Source organism: Pagrus pagrus, assembly GCF_965226575.1.
Source record: "Pagrus pagrus genome assembly, chromosome: 22".
Taxonomy (NCBI): domain Eukaryota; kingdom Metazoa; phylum Chordata; class Actinopteri; order Spariformes; family Sparidae; genus Pagrus; species Pagrus pagrus.
Window position 1 is genome coordinate 23,937,476 of NC_140204.1, and position 16,380 is coordinate 23,953,855.

Here is a 16,380-nt window from a genome sequence, read left to right on the forward strand (position 1 = left end):
GAGCGAGATCGTCAATGTGCAGGATAGCGTTCTCTGGTACGCTAATCCATAAGGTCTGGTCGGGCAAAGCTATGCGGGTGGCAGTGTCGTGCTGATCATATGACAAGGTAGCTGTCCTCGCTGGGGTGTTAACCAGCCAGCGACCTCCTACAATCTCAGCTTGAGTCGTGAGGACTTGGGATCGGGGCATGACTTGAGTCGGGCAACGGGATTCAGCTGCCATGGGTTTGAGTCCACAGATTCCATCTGTGTTGTCTCGTATGAACGGCTTACTAGGACATAGGTAATGAATGTCCTTAGTAAGTGTGCACATACGCAAATTTGGGGCCAAATACAAGTCAGGGTTGTTATCGTGGTATGCGATAAGCGACGGAGTCTGCACTTTAACGTGTGTGTCGCCCTGCCAAAATCCTACGTTCACCACGTCTTTGAGCCTGTAGATGTTTTCTGCAGAGACTATTGGCAGATTGATGATGAAACCTACTTCCCCCACTTCGGGATTAACATATATGGGGACAGCGCTGCCTAGTGTGTAAGCTAAGTGGGCCTGAAGGGGTGTGACTACGTCTCTGGTGGTAGTGGACAAAATGTTCTGCACCAAAGACAATGGAACAAGATATGGGGGAATCTTACCCATTGCTAGGCTGTCCACTGAGGATCCAATGTCACGCAACATATCCGTCATTAACATGCTGACCAATTGTGTGTGAGCATAGTCGACCGAAACTACAGAGAGGAGAGTGTTTACAGTGGAGATGGTTTTGTTAAGGGCTTCGCTATGAGTATTGACTACCAAAATAGTGCCCTTCAGTGATTGTCCTACTGTTTGCAGCTGCCTCTGTTGCTGGAGAATTTGTTGCCTGATGTCTGGTATTTCGGCTTGGAGTTCACCTACATGACGCCTTACAGTGGATAGGCTGACAGCATTGATGGACGAAAGTCCTAGATTGAAAAGAGTTCCGACAACAGCCGCTGCTGTCAGAAGTCCTGCAATAAAACGCTTAGGCCTGCGTTTAAGCCCACTCAGTTCTGCCTGGGTGACCGTGAACTTCTGCAACTGCTGCAACATGTGAGTTGTGTCTGCTTCAGCGTGTTCGATTACCTCCCTGTTCCACCTCTGGCCTGCCCAACCGGTAAGCTCGGTCGTGGTTGGTACGTTTCTTCTACATACCTCCCTGGGGTTCAGTCTGACAAACACTTTTTGTGTGTGCAGACGACAGTTGGTGATCAAAAGTCCTGATTGTTCCTTTAGAACGATTCCCGAAGTTGGTCCTGGTTCGACTATCTCGGGAAGGGCAGCGGTTATTACCGAACCGAGGGTCAGGAGGGTTAGCAGCCACGTCATCCTGATGAGGAGAACGCACATGATTAGGGACACCATCAGATTACTGTACACTTTAGACCAGGGGGTAATCTTTTTAGATTACCCCCACCTTTAATCAAGTGGTTTGAGTGAGTTGAACACTGTACTTAGTTAAACAGGTTAAACAAGTAGGTTAATTTACACAATCTGTTTCTCAAGTCAATTTTGTAAATGACACAAACAACAACGCGTTTCGTTGGAGGGAGGTATTTTAATCGTACTTTTCCGATTTGGCACCTTTAAGTACTTTAAAGGTTTTAGTTTCCCTTCTTCTTATTTATGACCTAAATGGAGACATTGGCGTCCCTGTCAATTCCCATGGGGCTTTTGTGTGGTTTAATCTGGTTGCGATGGACCCATTTAAGCGTCGGCTCTTTCTTGTCTTTGTTGACTTTGATCTGGTACACGATGGGCGAGAGTTTTTCGGTGACTACGTAAGGACCTGCCCAGTGTGGTAGGAACTTGCAGGCAAGTCTTCCAGCGCTCTGGTTGTCTCTCTTAGTCACGGGAGCAAAGATGTAGTACCACACTTTGTCTCCCACTTGGAGTTCGTCATGGGATGCTTTTTGATCGTAGTAAGCCTTGCGTCCTTCCGCACTTTTGTCCAGATGTTTCTGGGCGAACGCGAAGGTGGCTTTGAGGTGTTCACTTAGATCGGTCATATACTGGTGAGTAGTATATGCCGTGGCGATATTAGCCTCGCCTGGTTGGTAGAGCAGGTGCAGCGGAAGCGTCATCTGTCTACCTGTCATCATCTCGAAGGGAGAGAAACCCGTTGACTTGTGTGAGGTGGCTCTGATGGCCATCAAGACCAACGGTAGTTTAACGTCCCAGTCCCTTTGGTTGAATGCTACATACTTTCTCAGTATGCTGATCACTGTTCGGTTTGCTCGTTCTACTTGACCGGAGGACTGAGGGTGGTAGCTGATATGGAGGTCAGCTTTCACACCTAGTAGTTGCCAAAGTTGTCGCATGACATCGGCAGTGAAATGTGTTCCTCGGTCTGAATCGACGCGGCTCGGCAGGCCGAACCGTGAGAAGATGTGGTTCATTAGTAGGTAGGCGGTTGTTTGAGCTGTGTCATTAGGGGCTGGCAAGCCTTCCACCCACTTGGTGAATGCGCAAGTGACGGTGAGGAAATACTTATTGCCTCTAGTCGATTTGGCTAAAGGTCCTACCCAGTCGATTTGGAGGTTTGACCAGGGGAAGGAGATGCCCCTTCGTTGTAAGGGAGCTCTGTGAAGCGGGTTTGCCGGTTGAAACTGACAGCAAACTAGACAGCCTTTGATGTAGTCTGCTACATCTTTTTGCATGTGTGGCCAATAGGCTACTTGTTGGAGTGCCTGGTATGTTGCTTTAACTCCTTTATGTCCTGCACACGGTGAGTCATGGGCATGCATCAACATCACCCCCCTGTGGCTCTGAGGCACCACGAACGCAGGAGAAGTGAGAGCGTCGGAGACATGCACAAGGAGGCCCTTGACAATTTTCAGGGAAGGACGTGCATTGTACAGTTGTCTTAAGCCTGGAACGGAGTCGAGGTCGGCTGAGGAGACAGCATGGTTTACAGGGTCAGACAGTGACAAGAAAATCAGGCGGATAGCCGGATCAAGGGCCTGAAGTGCTTCGAGGTCAGTGTCTGTGAAACGCGGAGCAACAGAAATAGCCGTCGGTTCAGACGGTTTGTCAAGAGGAGCTGCTGTTGCTTGAGCTCGAGTGACAACACCAACCATCGGGTCGGGAGGGTTGGGAAGAGGTTCGGGGTTGACCTGCCAAGGAGTTCCGTCAAGAGCGCCCTGTTTGGCTAATGTGTCCGTCAGGTCGTTGAGTTCTTTGTCCTGTCCGGGGACACGAGAGTGGCCTCTAACCTTTTTCCAGTAGACTTGCATGTCATGTTTGTCCACCAGGTGGTCGCAAGCCTGGAACAGTTCTTTGTGTTTGACTGGTTTCCTGTTGGAGGTAGTGAAACCGTTGCGTTTCCACACGGGCAAGTGACAAGAAAAGCTCAAACGTGCATAGTTAGAATCAGTGCAAATGACAAGTGTTTTCACTTCGTGTAGCACAGCCATCTGTAGCGTGATCAGAACGCCTGCGATTTCGGCGTACTGGGAAGATTGAGAGCCTAGATTGAACCGTTGAGGCTCAATTGGAGTGTCGTGGACCCACACCAAACCCACGCCTGCTCGAACCTTGAGTTCATGGTGGAAGGAGCAACCATCCACGTAGGCAGTGACCATGTCTTGGCAGACATTTTGGTCAAAGTAGTGGTGGCGTGATGGTTCTGTAGGTATCGAGTCTAGGGTCAGAGTGGTGTCTGGAGGCGTGTCACTGGTGCACCGATGGCATTTTGCAAGCCCAGTGCCAAGGGGCGTTTTGTTGTTCTGCGCGTATCGCACTTCCATGTCGAAACTTTGCAGAGCCATTAACCAAGATGCGACTCGCGCATTGGTTACTACACCTTCTCTGATCCGTTGACTATTGAGGAAGGTTACTGGTTGGTGATGTGTTTCCACAATCACTTTCTGGCCACCGAGATAGTTAGAAAAGTGTTTGACAGCCCACACCGTTGCCAACAGTGCTTTTTCACAATCAGTGTATTTGATCTCTGGAGCCAGCAATGTTTTACTCGCATAGGCCACCACGCGTTTGTCGCAGTCATGACGCTGATACAAGCCTGCACTCATGCAACCAGCCGAGAATCCAACTTCTAGGTGGAATTCTTTAGTGCAATCTGGGTAGGCCAAGCATGGGGCTGTACAGAGTTTGTCTTTTAGGGCTTGCATCGCTTGTTCTTGTGGTTCACCCCAGGCAAATGGAGAGTCCTTTTTGAGCAGCTCTGTGAGTGGTTTAGCCAAGTCTGCATAGTTCTCGATGAACTGGCGGGAATAGTTACAGACTCCCAAGAAGCTGCGGAGCTCAGATATGTTCGTGGGTGCCTTGATGTTTGTGACACCTTGAACGCGCTCAGCTTGTGGCTCGACACCGCGAGATCCTACAAGAAGGCCCACATAGTTTACTTTGGTTTTGCACCATTGACACTTTGAAAGTGAGATTTTTGCTCCAGCTGCTGTGAGCTGTGCAAGAACATGGTCCATTTCTTCCAGGTGGGAGTCCAGAGTGGAACTCCGTATCAAGATGTCGTCGACATATATCAAAGTACCTCGATCGAGGGCGTCTGGACATGCTTTGTTCAAGAAGATGTTGAATTCGGCCGGTGAATTGGCATAACCGAATGGGCACCTGGTGAAAGTGTATTGCCTGTTCGCGAAGGTAAAGGCTAATTTGTGCTGATCCTCGGCATGTACTGGCAAGGTCCAAAACCCTGATGCTATGTCCATGGAGGAGAAGTACTTAGCGTCCCTGACTTTAGGGAGCTCTTGTCCCAGTTGGGTCATGGGCCATCTGGATAGGGGAACTTGTTGGTTGAGTTTACGGTAGTCAATGGTCAGTCTCCACTTTCCATTTGGTTTCAGCACTGGCCAGAGAGGTGCTGAGTAGGTGCTATTGCACGGTCGGACAATACCTTTATCCAGCAGGTCATCTATGATCTCCTGCACAGGTTCATAGGATGCCAGTGGGATTTTGTATTGTCGCACATAGGTTGGGGGTGCATCATGAGGGGTTGGAATGCGCACCGAGTGAATTGTGGTCAAACCACAGTCAAGAGAGTCTTTCGCGAAAGATGTCTTGTATTTACAAAGGACATTGCGAAGTTTTTCACGTTCCATTTCATTGTTTAAGGCGTCAGCCTGTTTTATCACTTGTTCTACTTGAGCTGTGAATGCTGCATCTGATTCCTCTTTAATGTCAAGTGGGCTCATTGAGGGCGCCTTCCTGACGTTCAAGGGTGACTCGGAGGTGGATCTCTGCGACGAGTCAAGGGACAAAGTGTCGATCGTTTGTATAACCATTTCTTCGTGGTTGGCAAGGTCGATTCGACAGATAGCGTCTTCAGGGAGTTTCAAGCATGGGAATAGAGCGATAGCTCTTGCGGGTTTAGTGTACACTATATCTCCATCCCGGTAGTTGTGGAGTAGAGCGGGAGGCATTGGCCCTATCACTGGGATTCTCAGCTCGAAGTCATGAAACGGTGCTGATTATCCAACCTAATGAAGTAGACTTCGGGATCAGTATGTCTTCGGTGGTTTTGTTATGCACCAGCAGATGAACTGATCTGGAGCGCAGATTCAACAAGGGTGTCGCTTCAAGAGATAATCCCAGTTCGAAGAACAAAGGAGAGGGTTGAAAGAACGCTTGTGAATGGTTGGGACGTTGGCCGGGTTTTACGTTCATGTGTATGGCCACGTTTCTGGTTTTGGCTGGTACAATCAAGTGACGTTCATTGATTACCTGGCAGGCTTCTGGGATAGTTTGTCCCGACTTCATGTTTTCAGGGTCATATGTGATGTTCTCATCCTGGGTTCTTATCAGTGACCACAAGATGTTATTGATCATGTCCACCTGAACGTCTAGCCTTGTCAGCACGTCACTGCCGACATAGACCTGATGTGGCAGATCGGGAATGACCAGAAAGAGATGAGTCACGTTCCTCTTGTTCCATTGCATCCTCAAGGTGCAAACACCGTCAGCGGTCCATGTTGATTGCGGCACGGGGTCTGAAGGAAAACGGAAATGTTTCTTCGTGATCTGAATCTTTGAGTCTCTTTGTGACAATGACTCGTACAACTCTCGGCTGATGGCCGACTTGTCGGCCCAGAGGGCCAAGACCACATCGTCAAAGTGGGTGTCTTCAAGTTTGACACCGCTTATGATCTGTGGGCAGAACTCATGGGTCATGGGGGAGTCAGTCAATGAGCATAAGAAGTTGTCTCGTTGAGTCAAAGCTTCTTTTCGAGGCCATATCAACGTTGGCAGGGTCTCTTGGTTTGTATCTGGCTCTCCATACATGTCGGTTGAACGTGGTTGACCGGGAACGGCATCGGGTGCCAAGACATCGGTCTCAAGTGCATAGCATTGGGCTTCAGTGTTTCGAGGAAGATCTATGGGAAGAGGATTGCGGACCTGTGCCCAGATCTTCAAGCGTTTAAAGTCAATCAGTGGCTCAAATCGGTTGAGAAGATCTTTACCGATGAGAAGAGGGATTGAATCAAAGGAAGACACATACACGGGGTGGACGAAGTTCATCGGTCCAATAGTGAAGTTGATCACTGCCCTGGTTGTCAATGTAGTGCCAGTGGGCGAGTAGGGTTGGACTTCAAGTGAGCAACGTTGCAGCTTCAAGTTCCTGTTGGAGTGGTTGGCCATTGCTCGTAGTTTGTTGAAAAGCCTTGGCGACATGAGAGTCACATCTGCACCTGTGTCAAGAAGTGCTTCATGTTCAAGCTCATTTTCAAGAGTGGCAGAAAGGTAGAACTTGCGAGCGACCCCCTTTTCTTTAAGATTGCCCAAGAAATGTTGAAACGGCGGTTCGATTTGAAAGATTGGCGGGCCTTCATTGGGGAAAGTCTCGTTTGAATCCAACTGAACCACAAGGATTGCGCTAGAGGCTGGCTCTACACATTGTTCGGATACATCGTTCCGAATCATTGGTCTTTGGTTCTGAGGCAGTGCCTGTTCTGGTTCAGTTAGGCCCGAACACCATTCTTCTTCCACAACCACGTTGGGTTGGTTGGTTGAGGTTACTGGAGGGGAAGGTGTTGGCTTCTCAAGGGCTGTCAAACGAGCAGCTACTGAGAAGAGTTTAGCTTTCTCCTTGTCCTCCTGTTGCATGCGTTCAATTATTTGTTTAATGGCGTCAAGGTCTTCTTTGCTCATACCGGGCTTATTTGACTCACCGCTGGTGTTTTTCCTTGTGGTTTCCTCATCAGAAGTGTTTTCGTGTTGCCTGTTCCTAGAGGAATAGCTTTGAGACCCACGTCGGTCTCGTTCCTTACCATAATGATTTTGACGATTTTCCCATTGGTTTGGTCGGAACTTGTTTCGGCGGAAGTCAGAAGAGTGATGCTTTGCTCCAAATCGTGGTTGGTACTGACCTTTGTCATACCGTGACGTTTGCGAGTACCTTCGACCTGACTCAGGTCGGTTAGGTGGGGTCTTCTTCTGATCCTTTGGAGGAGGGTCACGTTTGGAGGAGGATTTGGCCGGATGGAGCGGTTTGGCACTTGAAGCTCCTTCCAACTCCAGCGGCGGTGTTTTAGTAGAAACGCTCAAGATATTTGTCTCTGTGGACTTGCCTACGGTTTGTCTTTGTTTAGAAAAACCTTTTGTGGCTAGTTCGCGTAGTTGTTGGCTAGTGAGGGTTTCTGGACATGCCATGACACCAAGGTGGTGACTAGTCGTGGGATGGAGGTTTTGTACAAACAGCGACTTGAAATGTAACTCTTCCTCCATCTCTGTGTCGTTCCTGGGCCCGAAGTAGGCTTCATGGAGCCTCTCGTAGTACTCCTGAGGGGATTCTTGCCTCCCCTGTTTGACAGCTAACGCAGCAGTTAGGCCTGTTTTTGGTGTGTAGCTTTTAAACTCATCCGTTAATGCCTTACTGAGGGCCTCATAGCTCTCTTTGATTCGGCGAGGTTGTCGCTCGATGAATTTGCTGACTCTCTGATTAGAGGTTACTCTAATTAGATAGATTTTGTCATCGACAGAGGCGTCTGGGAATCTCCTCAGATAAAACTCTATGTCTTTCAAGTAAGCACTAGTGTCGTGAGTGCCACCAGGCTTGGGATCGAAACGGGTTATGTTTCGAGCCATTTTATCTAGGTCCCTGTCGGAGGGGGCCTTTGAATGGTGCGCGCTTGAACGAGGGGCAGGTTGAGGAGAGGAAGACCTTTTAATTCGGTCATACAGGCCCCTTTCAGTCCGAATGCGGACAGCAGGATCTGTGGGCGATATAGCTCGCGACGAGGATATGCCTAATTGAGTGTCTTTTTGGGATCTACTCTCTTTCCTTTCCTCAAGGGAGCTTGCATCTGCAGGCGCTTTTGGGAATGAACTATACTCAAAAGAATGCTCTAATTCCCTCTTAACGTCGTCAAGTTCTGTCTCTTTCTCCCTCCGTTCGAAGTCGGATTTACTGGCTTGGTCCCTGGCTTTTATAAGTGCCTGTTGCATGTCTTGGAGATGCTCCCTGTCTTTTTCTCTGGCCTTGTCCCAGACTTTAAGCTTAAGGTTTAGATCCTTATTTTCCTTGAGTGCTTCTTCAAGGTCTCTGTTAGCATTTTTAAGCTGTTTAGTCACTTCTTCAAGTTCATATTCTGTTTTATCTAGCTCTAGCTCTTGGCTTTTTAGGGTCTGTTTTAGCTCTGAGTTTTCTTCCTGCAGTTTAGTTTGTTCATCCTCTTGTGTGTTAACTTCAGACTCCAGTCGTCTGCTGTAGTCTGTTGCACTAGTTAGGGCTTCCTCTACTTTGGCTAAGGACTCCTTTGTTTCCCCAAGTTGCTTTTTAAGAGTTTTGTTTTCGTTTTTTCTGGCCTTCATTTCAGTTAAAGCGTTATTTAGCAATTGGTTACTACGCTTTTGTTGGGCAGACATCACGATAACTATCATCCCTAGCATTTTCTCCTTGGCTTTTCCTTTCATTTCTTCGGTCATGGACTGGGCTACTAATGCGGACATCACGTCATGTAACTCACTAGGGTCGGTCTTCTGGATTTCATCTGCATATTTTGGTAGCGACTCTCTGGTGAGATCAGATATTGCTAGATCTAGATCGTCTAAGGGACTCCCTAGATTTATGTCGTCCAAATTTTCGGACTCTGCCATTGTTTTAGTTTGTTTTGAAAAATGTAAATCTTAAATTTATTTGCTTTGTTTATTTTATTTTATTTGGGCTTTAAATTCTAATTGTCTTCAACTAGAGGTAGGTTTCGCTCTGATTGACTTAAACCTGTGAAATTCAAAACAAGCAAGCGTTTGGATTTTAAAGAATCTGAAAGCTGATGTGTTAACAAAGGTTAAAGTATTTGACCTCACTGTAAGGCTACTCGGAGTGTAGTTAATGGCTTACTTCCTTGACTAGCATGCGTTGTAGCATATCAAAATTGAATTCAAAAGTAACCTTTAAAAAAAAAAATTCAATTGAATTTGGATTAATTTCAAATCTGGTTAAAGTTATTAAATGCAGTTTACAAATTAATCAATTTGATTTAACCTGAATGATGAGACACTTTAATCCACTATAGTAGTTATTGTAGTATCACAAGTTTACAATCGTACCATTTAGCAAGTACCTATATGTAGTGATAGTCTATTAAAGCTGAGGGACCAAATTCAGTAAACCAAGTTAGCCAGCAGAGTGTGCTATTTAGACGTATTTGTTGTTAACAGAGTCAGCAAACAGGTGTATTGTTACAAACTTAATCTTTACCTGAATGATCATTGGAGGAAGCTATCATAAAAATAAAAGTCTTTAGTAGAGTCGAGCAGCAGAGGGCACTATTACGAATTTAGAGGTTTTAATAGAGTCGAGCACTAGAGGGCGCTGTTACAAATTTAGAGGTTTTAATAGAGTCGAGCACTAGAGGGCGCTGTTACAAATTCAGAGGTTTTAATAGAGTCAAGCACTAGAGGGCGCTGTTACAAATTTAGACTTTTAACAGGCTAGAGGAAGAGGGATCAGAGGGGGGACTTTTAACTCCGCCCACTGATATACCCCCCTTGTCTTAACAAAATTAGGCTCAGTGGGGTTTGGGCTCTGAAGAGCTCACTTCTCTTCAACTGTGAATTTGCAGCAGTTCAGTTCACTTTTTCACACAACAGCAGAGACTGGGCGCATTGATTTCTTATTACAGACAGTTTTCAGCACATCAGGAAACACTCAACCAGCAACCAGCATTGCATTCAATGTTAGCTACAATTTTAGCTGATAGAGGTTATCTTCCCTCTTTTACACAGCCAAATATACTGTCTCTGATCGGATTGTTGCCACAGCAACCAATCTTGATACTACAGGAGTAGTACCATAAACAACCTCTCACTGTTTACACAGTTGTTTCCTGTTCAGGTAGCTAATCTAAATCAGAAAACACGAGGGTCTGATCAAGTTACAAATATTTCTGGAACATCGCAGCAAATACGAACTTTCTCAGGATGAAACTATGCTCTGGCGCAGCGCAGCAGCGAAGTATTCATCAAACTGGTTAACTTTAGAAGTGTCCGCGACACTTATGCATGTAAATAACTCACAGCCCTGATTCAACACAGGATCTGTTCTTGAACCTTAACGCACGGCGGCGCTGACAACTTTTAACTCACAGATCTGGTATTACAGCGCAGAATCTGTCTCCATTCATTCCAACATGCAGCGATGTTGAAAGTTATCACTCACGGATCTGGTGCTCACGCAGCATCCGTACACATTAATCTCATATTAAGCAGCACACAGCTCCGCGGAGTTTTATGCTCACACACAATTCAAGGTATTATGCAGTCAAGAATATAATGTTAAGTATCGCATTAATCATTCAGTGGACAGCTAAACAACGTTAAACAGCTTGGGATTTGATCTACAAAACCGATGTTTGTCTGTACACTTAATTTAATGCAGAGAACCATGGTTATAAGTAGCCTCACACGGGGCACCATATTTAATGTAGGAGATACACTGTATTAAAGGCAATGTATTAATCACTGAAGATTAATAAAACACTCGTTAATGGGGCACCACCTCCGATGTTTTGTCTATTTGAATAATCCGGAGGTAATTAATCAAATCCGACTAAACAAGGTTAACTTGTATCAATTTAAATCAATTTAGTTAGTCTCATAGCTGAATTAGTGACTTCTTTATACAGTTTCCTCGATTCTCCACATCAAAGCAAGTAAGCACAGACAACGACGTACGGTTAAATATGTTTATTTACTAAATAAATCAAGGTGAATAAATGAAATGATGATTCAGACAACAATAAAACAAACAGAAATGTGAAGACTATATGGTTAAAGTGACAGGATTATTTAAGGTGGATGAGCGATGGTAAAGTCGTGAGTCTGGGCAGCATTCAAATGTTACGAGAGTAATTTTGATACTAACGAGACCCTAACCGGACTTGTCTTGTGAAAAGATTATTATGAATTAGGAATTAAAAGAACACCAACTCATGAACGTTTAGTGAAACGTGTGCAAGATGCTTAGCCTACTTCGTCTGAAGAGTGGAGAAGCCTTTCGCTTCGATCTTTCTGCCGGATTTCGTCTGAGGGATTGCTGGCTCGCGGTAGCTGCGGGTCCCGAAGAATGAGGGAAGATGCGGTCGATCCGACTTCACAGCAGGCGGCTCTCTCTCGTCCAGGTGTCGGAGAGAGATCAGCTGATCCAGCGCTCAGCAGAGGATGGTCCGGTTCGACCTCACAGCAGGCGGCTCTCTCTCGTCCAGGTGTCGGAGAGAGATCAGCTGGTCCAGCGCTCAGCCGAGGATGGTCCGGTTCGCTGCCCAGCGGGATGGTACCGCTCGTGAGCGTAGAGGGCAGCTTAACTTCAGCTTGGCACAAAGTCCTTGAAACAGGCAGTGACACTGCGCGTTTTGCTTGGCGTTTTAGTCTTAAAAAAAGACTGTTGTTTATCTTCACACTCTGAGTGGCGACTTTTAACTCTAATTCAGCTGATATTTACCTTTCCTGACGAGGATAACGAAAGGATGACGCTGGCCTGGCGTTTCCTCAGTTGTTTCTCAATACAAGAATAATTAAACTGAATTCTGTTCCACTGAATAAAATAGTGATACTTAACAAAAATAGCAAGGACGGAACTTACTTCTATTAACGTCTAACAAAAATAAAAGCTCTTAAAGATTATCGCACGTGGTCGATTGTACGGAGATTTTTATACCTAGGAGCTTGTTACAAAAAGAAGCAAAGTAAAGTGTTGAAAAATTTAGCAAAGAAGAGAAAGAGAGAAGGAGAGGAGAGAGGAGAGGAGAGTTCTGTCCCTTGGCTTTAATAATCCTGGCTTGCAGGCGGAGCCAAGGGGCGTACTAACCACACTCCTAGTGTGGATGTTTTAATTCCACACCTTTAAACTTGATTAATTCCAACTATCAAGTTAACGCTTCGAAATCGCGCTTAGCCTTTCTCAGAACTTTACCATGGCAAAAGTAGATGGACTTTTGTGAAACAATAAGACAATATGATCTGATTAAAATCATTGAACACTTAAATGAAATCAACACTGGATCAGAACATAAGAATACACTTGAAAACAACGTAGGACTGATGAAACTGGTCGCTTATACATGTTCCTTCTAGTGTTAGCTTAAGGCTTGTGAAGAAAAACATTTTACAGACTTTTAAATTGTAGTTTATAAACACGTTAGAAAACTAAAAAGATCTCCGACAGTCTAATCCAGTTAACCATAACTTACCACTAGATGGCACTGTGACTCCACCAAACACCAGACACCAGTGAGCATTAAGCAGGATCTCAGTCCATGTTCATCACAGAAACTTAGGAATTGGTTCAGTTTGATGAGCTTATTTTACTGGATTTCAAATTGTAAGAATTAAACAGGTGAGACTCTGATTTAATGGTTAATTAGAAATGCTTCTGAAGTCTAGAGGAAACTCTGACCATTTGTTTGGAATGTACCAAAGATAAGACTGAGCCAGATGTGTCGTTAATCTCTTCAAAGAGAGGAGGTAGAGAAAGGGGGGTTTTCCACCGTCCTTTTCTCTAGTGTGTGTATTGGAAAGTAGGGAGAAGAAGAACACGTTTGGGGGACAGATAGCACAATCGGTCCATCAGACGTGTTACCTAATTACAATTATAAAGACATTATATCACAAACAATTTTATCACAAACAATCCTGGTTCCTTTGGTTGAGGTTTTAAAGGAGAAGTAGCTTCATATGTTTCCTTCGTTTGACCTGTGTGAAAGGAATGTTCCGGTTTGTTAGGTCAAAAAGAGTTCGTACAGGGGGTTACCATCGTAAATTAATTCAAACTGATTCCCTCTGGTGGTTTTATGAGAGAGAGTGTTGTTCTCCCTCCTAAGAGATGACACGGGGAGACATCCCGGCGTCTCCATCCTGATAACGTCCTCACACAGATGGAAAGTGTTAATAATGAAAAAAACAACAGGGCCTCATAGATCAAAGGTCCACATGAGAGCATTAGGCATGTTTCCCTACAACTTTATCAATAAACACTTGAAAGGGAGATTCTAGAGGGAATGCTAGGTTAATGCAATATTTTTTTTATCTCTTACTGTCGCTAATTTTTCCACAACATTTCCATCTTCATCAGTACAAATAATGATTTCATGAACATGATTTCCTCTAAAGTGAAGTAGCCTGCAATAAGAATTCAACTATTGCTGTTGCATAGTATGGAGTACGTCCATTCAAATAGAATGCATTTTAAAATCTATCATAGCAAGAAAGACCAAATTACTGTGAGACAGTGCATCACAATCCCCTACAAGAACCAATTTAAAGCCTGTGTAACATGTTATTCAGCTGCTGATGTAATGATGGCACTTCAATCTCTTACAACTATTTAGCATATAAAAATAAAAATCTGCATTCTCTTTGTACATCTTGGACATTTAGAAGAAATATTTAATTTAAAAGGACAGTAATATGCACAGTAAGACATAAGACATTTTTTTGTAACTGTATAATGTTTTCCATGCTGTTGTTCACGTCTTTTGCTGGTTAATTTTTTGCTGATTAAATATTCATGACATGAATTATGTTCAAAGTACTTGAAAAACTTGGATCACATCGATGCAACCATCACCACAACTACCATGTAGTGTCTAGACTCCACTGGGAGATATTCCTGCACAGCTCATGGCATTAGTAACCCCATTAACTTCACAATGTGGTCTCATTGCACACAACACTATTCAGTTTCTTCAACCTTCCCATTGTGCACTGTCTGTAAATGTATTTTCTTATTCTTGATGCCTCAATTAAATTCAATTAAACCCGACCTGATTGAATTATTATTTGGCTTTTGTCCATTAATATTTGCTAAAATGATAAGAAGATGTCGTGTAATACACTTAATCTTGGTCTATCTTCCAGTGGCTGGTAAACTAAAAAGAATTTACCAGCAGAAATATTTTACCAGCCATATACTGCAGCTTAACAAATGTGCAGATTTTTATATAATTATTTTTATCCCATCCCTCCCAAGCCTGTCTTACTTTTATTTTTTCCCACTATTTTGCCTGCCATTGACATGTACCCAGTAGGTGATTTGTTAATTGGGGGGGATGGCCCAATGGGAGCACCAACCTGCCCTAACACACCTATGTACACCTCCCAAGGACATTGTTGCAGGACGCCTTAACCATAACTGTGTTACATTTCTAATTCTACAGTTCCATTTGATCCAGTTATCTTCCTTCTCTCACTACTACAATTGTCTTTTTATAACTGTACTAAAGTAATGAGTGAATACACCTTTAAATTGTATGCAGTGGACTGAGTTTATTCAGGCAGGGTTTTCTCATGTTTCTCACAATACACTACAAGCAGGGTCATTTTAAGTTACATGACCCCTTGGAATTTTTTACCATCTAAATTTCTTGAAGGACACACAATGAACATTGTGCAAAATAGTATAGCCCAACTGTTTTTTTTGGTAGGCCGATTTTATCAGCCGATATTAGCCTATCACAGATATATCGGTATCGGCAATATGAAAACCTTATATTTAAAAACTATAATGCAGAAAAACATGTTTGGGGTAATTTGAAATTGGTGTAATGACATAGTTTGTCCAGCAGAGTGCGCTTCAATGGGGATAAAACAGCTAGTGTCAGGAAATGTAACAGCTACTAATGGTTCAACTTTAAACCAGGACAAAAATGACAATTACCAACATAACATAAGCCACCATGTTCTGAACAGGCACACTAAAAGTAACTTTTAGTTTTAGAACATAAATAGCAAAGTTACTATTGCTATTAAACTGTCAGAGAAAATCATTTGAGAGAACCCCAGCGGGAACGTTTCAGAAGCTGAGCCTTTTGTCTGCCAGATTTTGTTGACTTGCTCAGATTTTGTTGATCTGGTCATTTTTCATTTTTATACAATCGGGAGTCTGCACAGGGTGTTTTATTTTGAAAATTGACCGGATGCTCTATGCCGTTCCTGTGTCTCTGACTTCCTGCCGGCGTGATCTGCTCTTTGCAGCTTGTTGCGGCTTCCGTCAAAATAGACCAGACAGCCATAACGCAAAGCAGCCGTGCACGGCTTGACTCTACTGTGTGCCGGAGCTGTGATTTGTATGACACTACCTGCTACTAGGGGATGGAGAGTGATGGCATTTTAACAAGGGGGATGCTTTTTGGTAATTTTGCTAACAAGGGGGATGGCATCCCCCCTCATATCGCCTACTGCATGTACCAGGCAGGAAGATGAACCGTCAAGACACAATCAACAGTACATTTGTACACTACATCTAAAAGTCACTAGCCCCATTTACACTGCCCTTTCAGTGCGGGAATCATGCGCCATCGTCGTCTGTGTGAAAGTTTCAGATGCGGAGAGGGGGGGCAGTTTTGCTGCAGCTCTGATCCGCCTCTGGAGGTAGTGTCAGAGGCGCAGCAGAGAAGAGACAGCGTCTGTGTGAATGGAAAAGCAGGAGTGTGTCGGTCTAATGGTGTCAGTCTGACAGCTCATCAAATAAAAGAGAAATGTCCCACACTTCAACCCACAAAGCAACGTTACAGGACCAAACAACAGTAATGTGGTAACTGGTAGTGTCTTTGGCAACTTATATGAGGAAAAAAATACTGCAGTTATATGACATCCTGCCTGTCATCCTGTCTGTCCTACCAACACTTCGTCACATTTCTGCCTGAAAAACAGGGTCTGTCCCTGGCAGCAGAGCCAGGCGGCTCACGCAGTTGATAGCAATGATTATGTGACACGAACTTCAACTCGCCATGTCTTTGTTTCCTTCCACTATTGTGTTGTTGTAGTAACTGTTTCTGGGAACTTGTATTGAAAATCCCTGCGACGGTCAGCCCTCCTGACCAAGGCTTCAGTGAACTTTCCCCCAGACAACAGTATCTCTCCCCGCGAGTCAGAGCCAGACAGGGTCTGCTGTT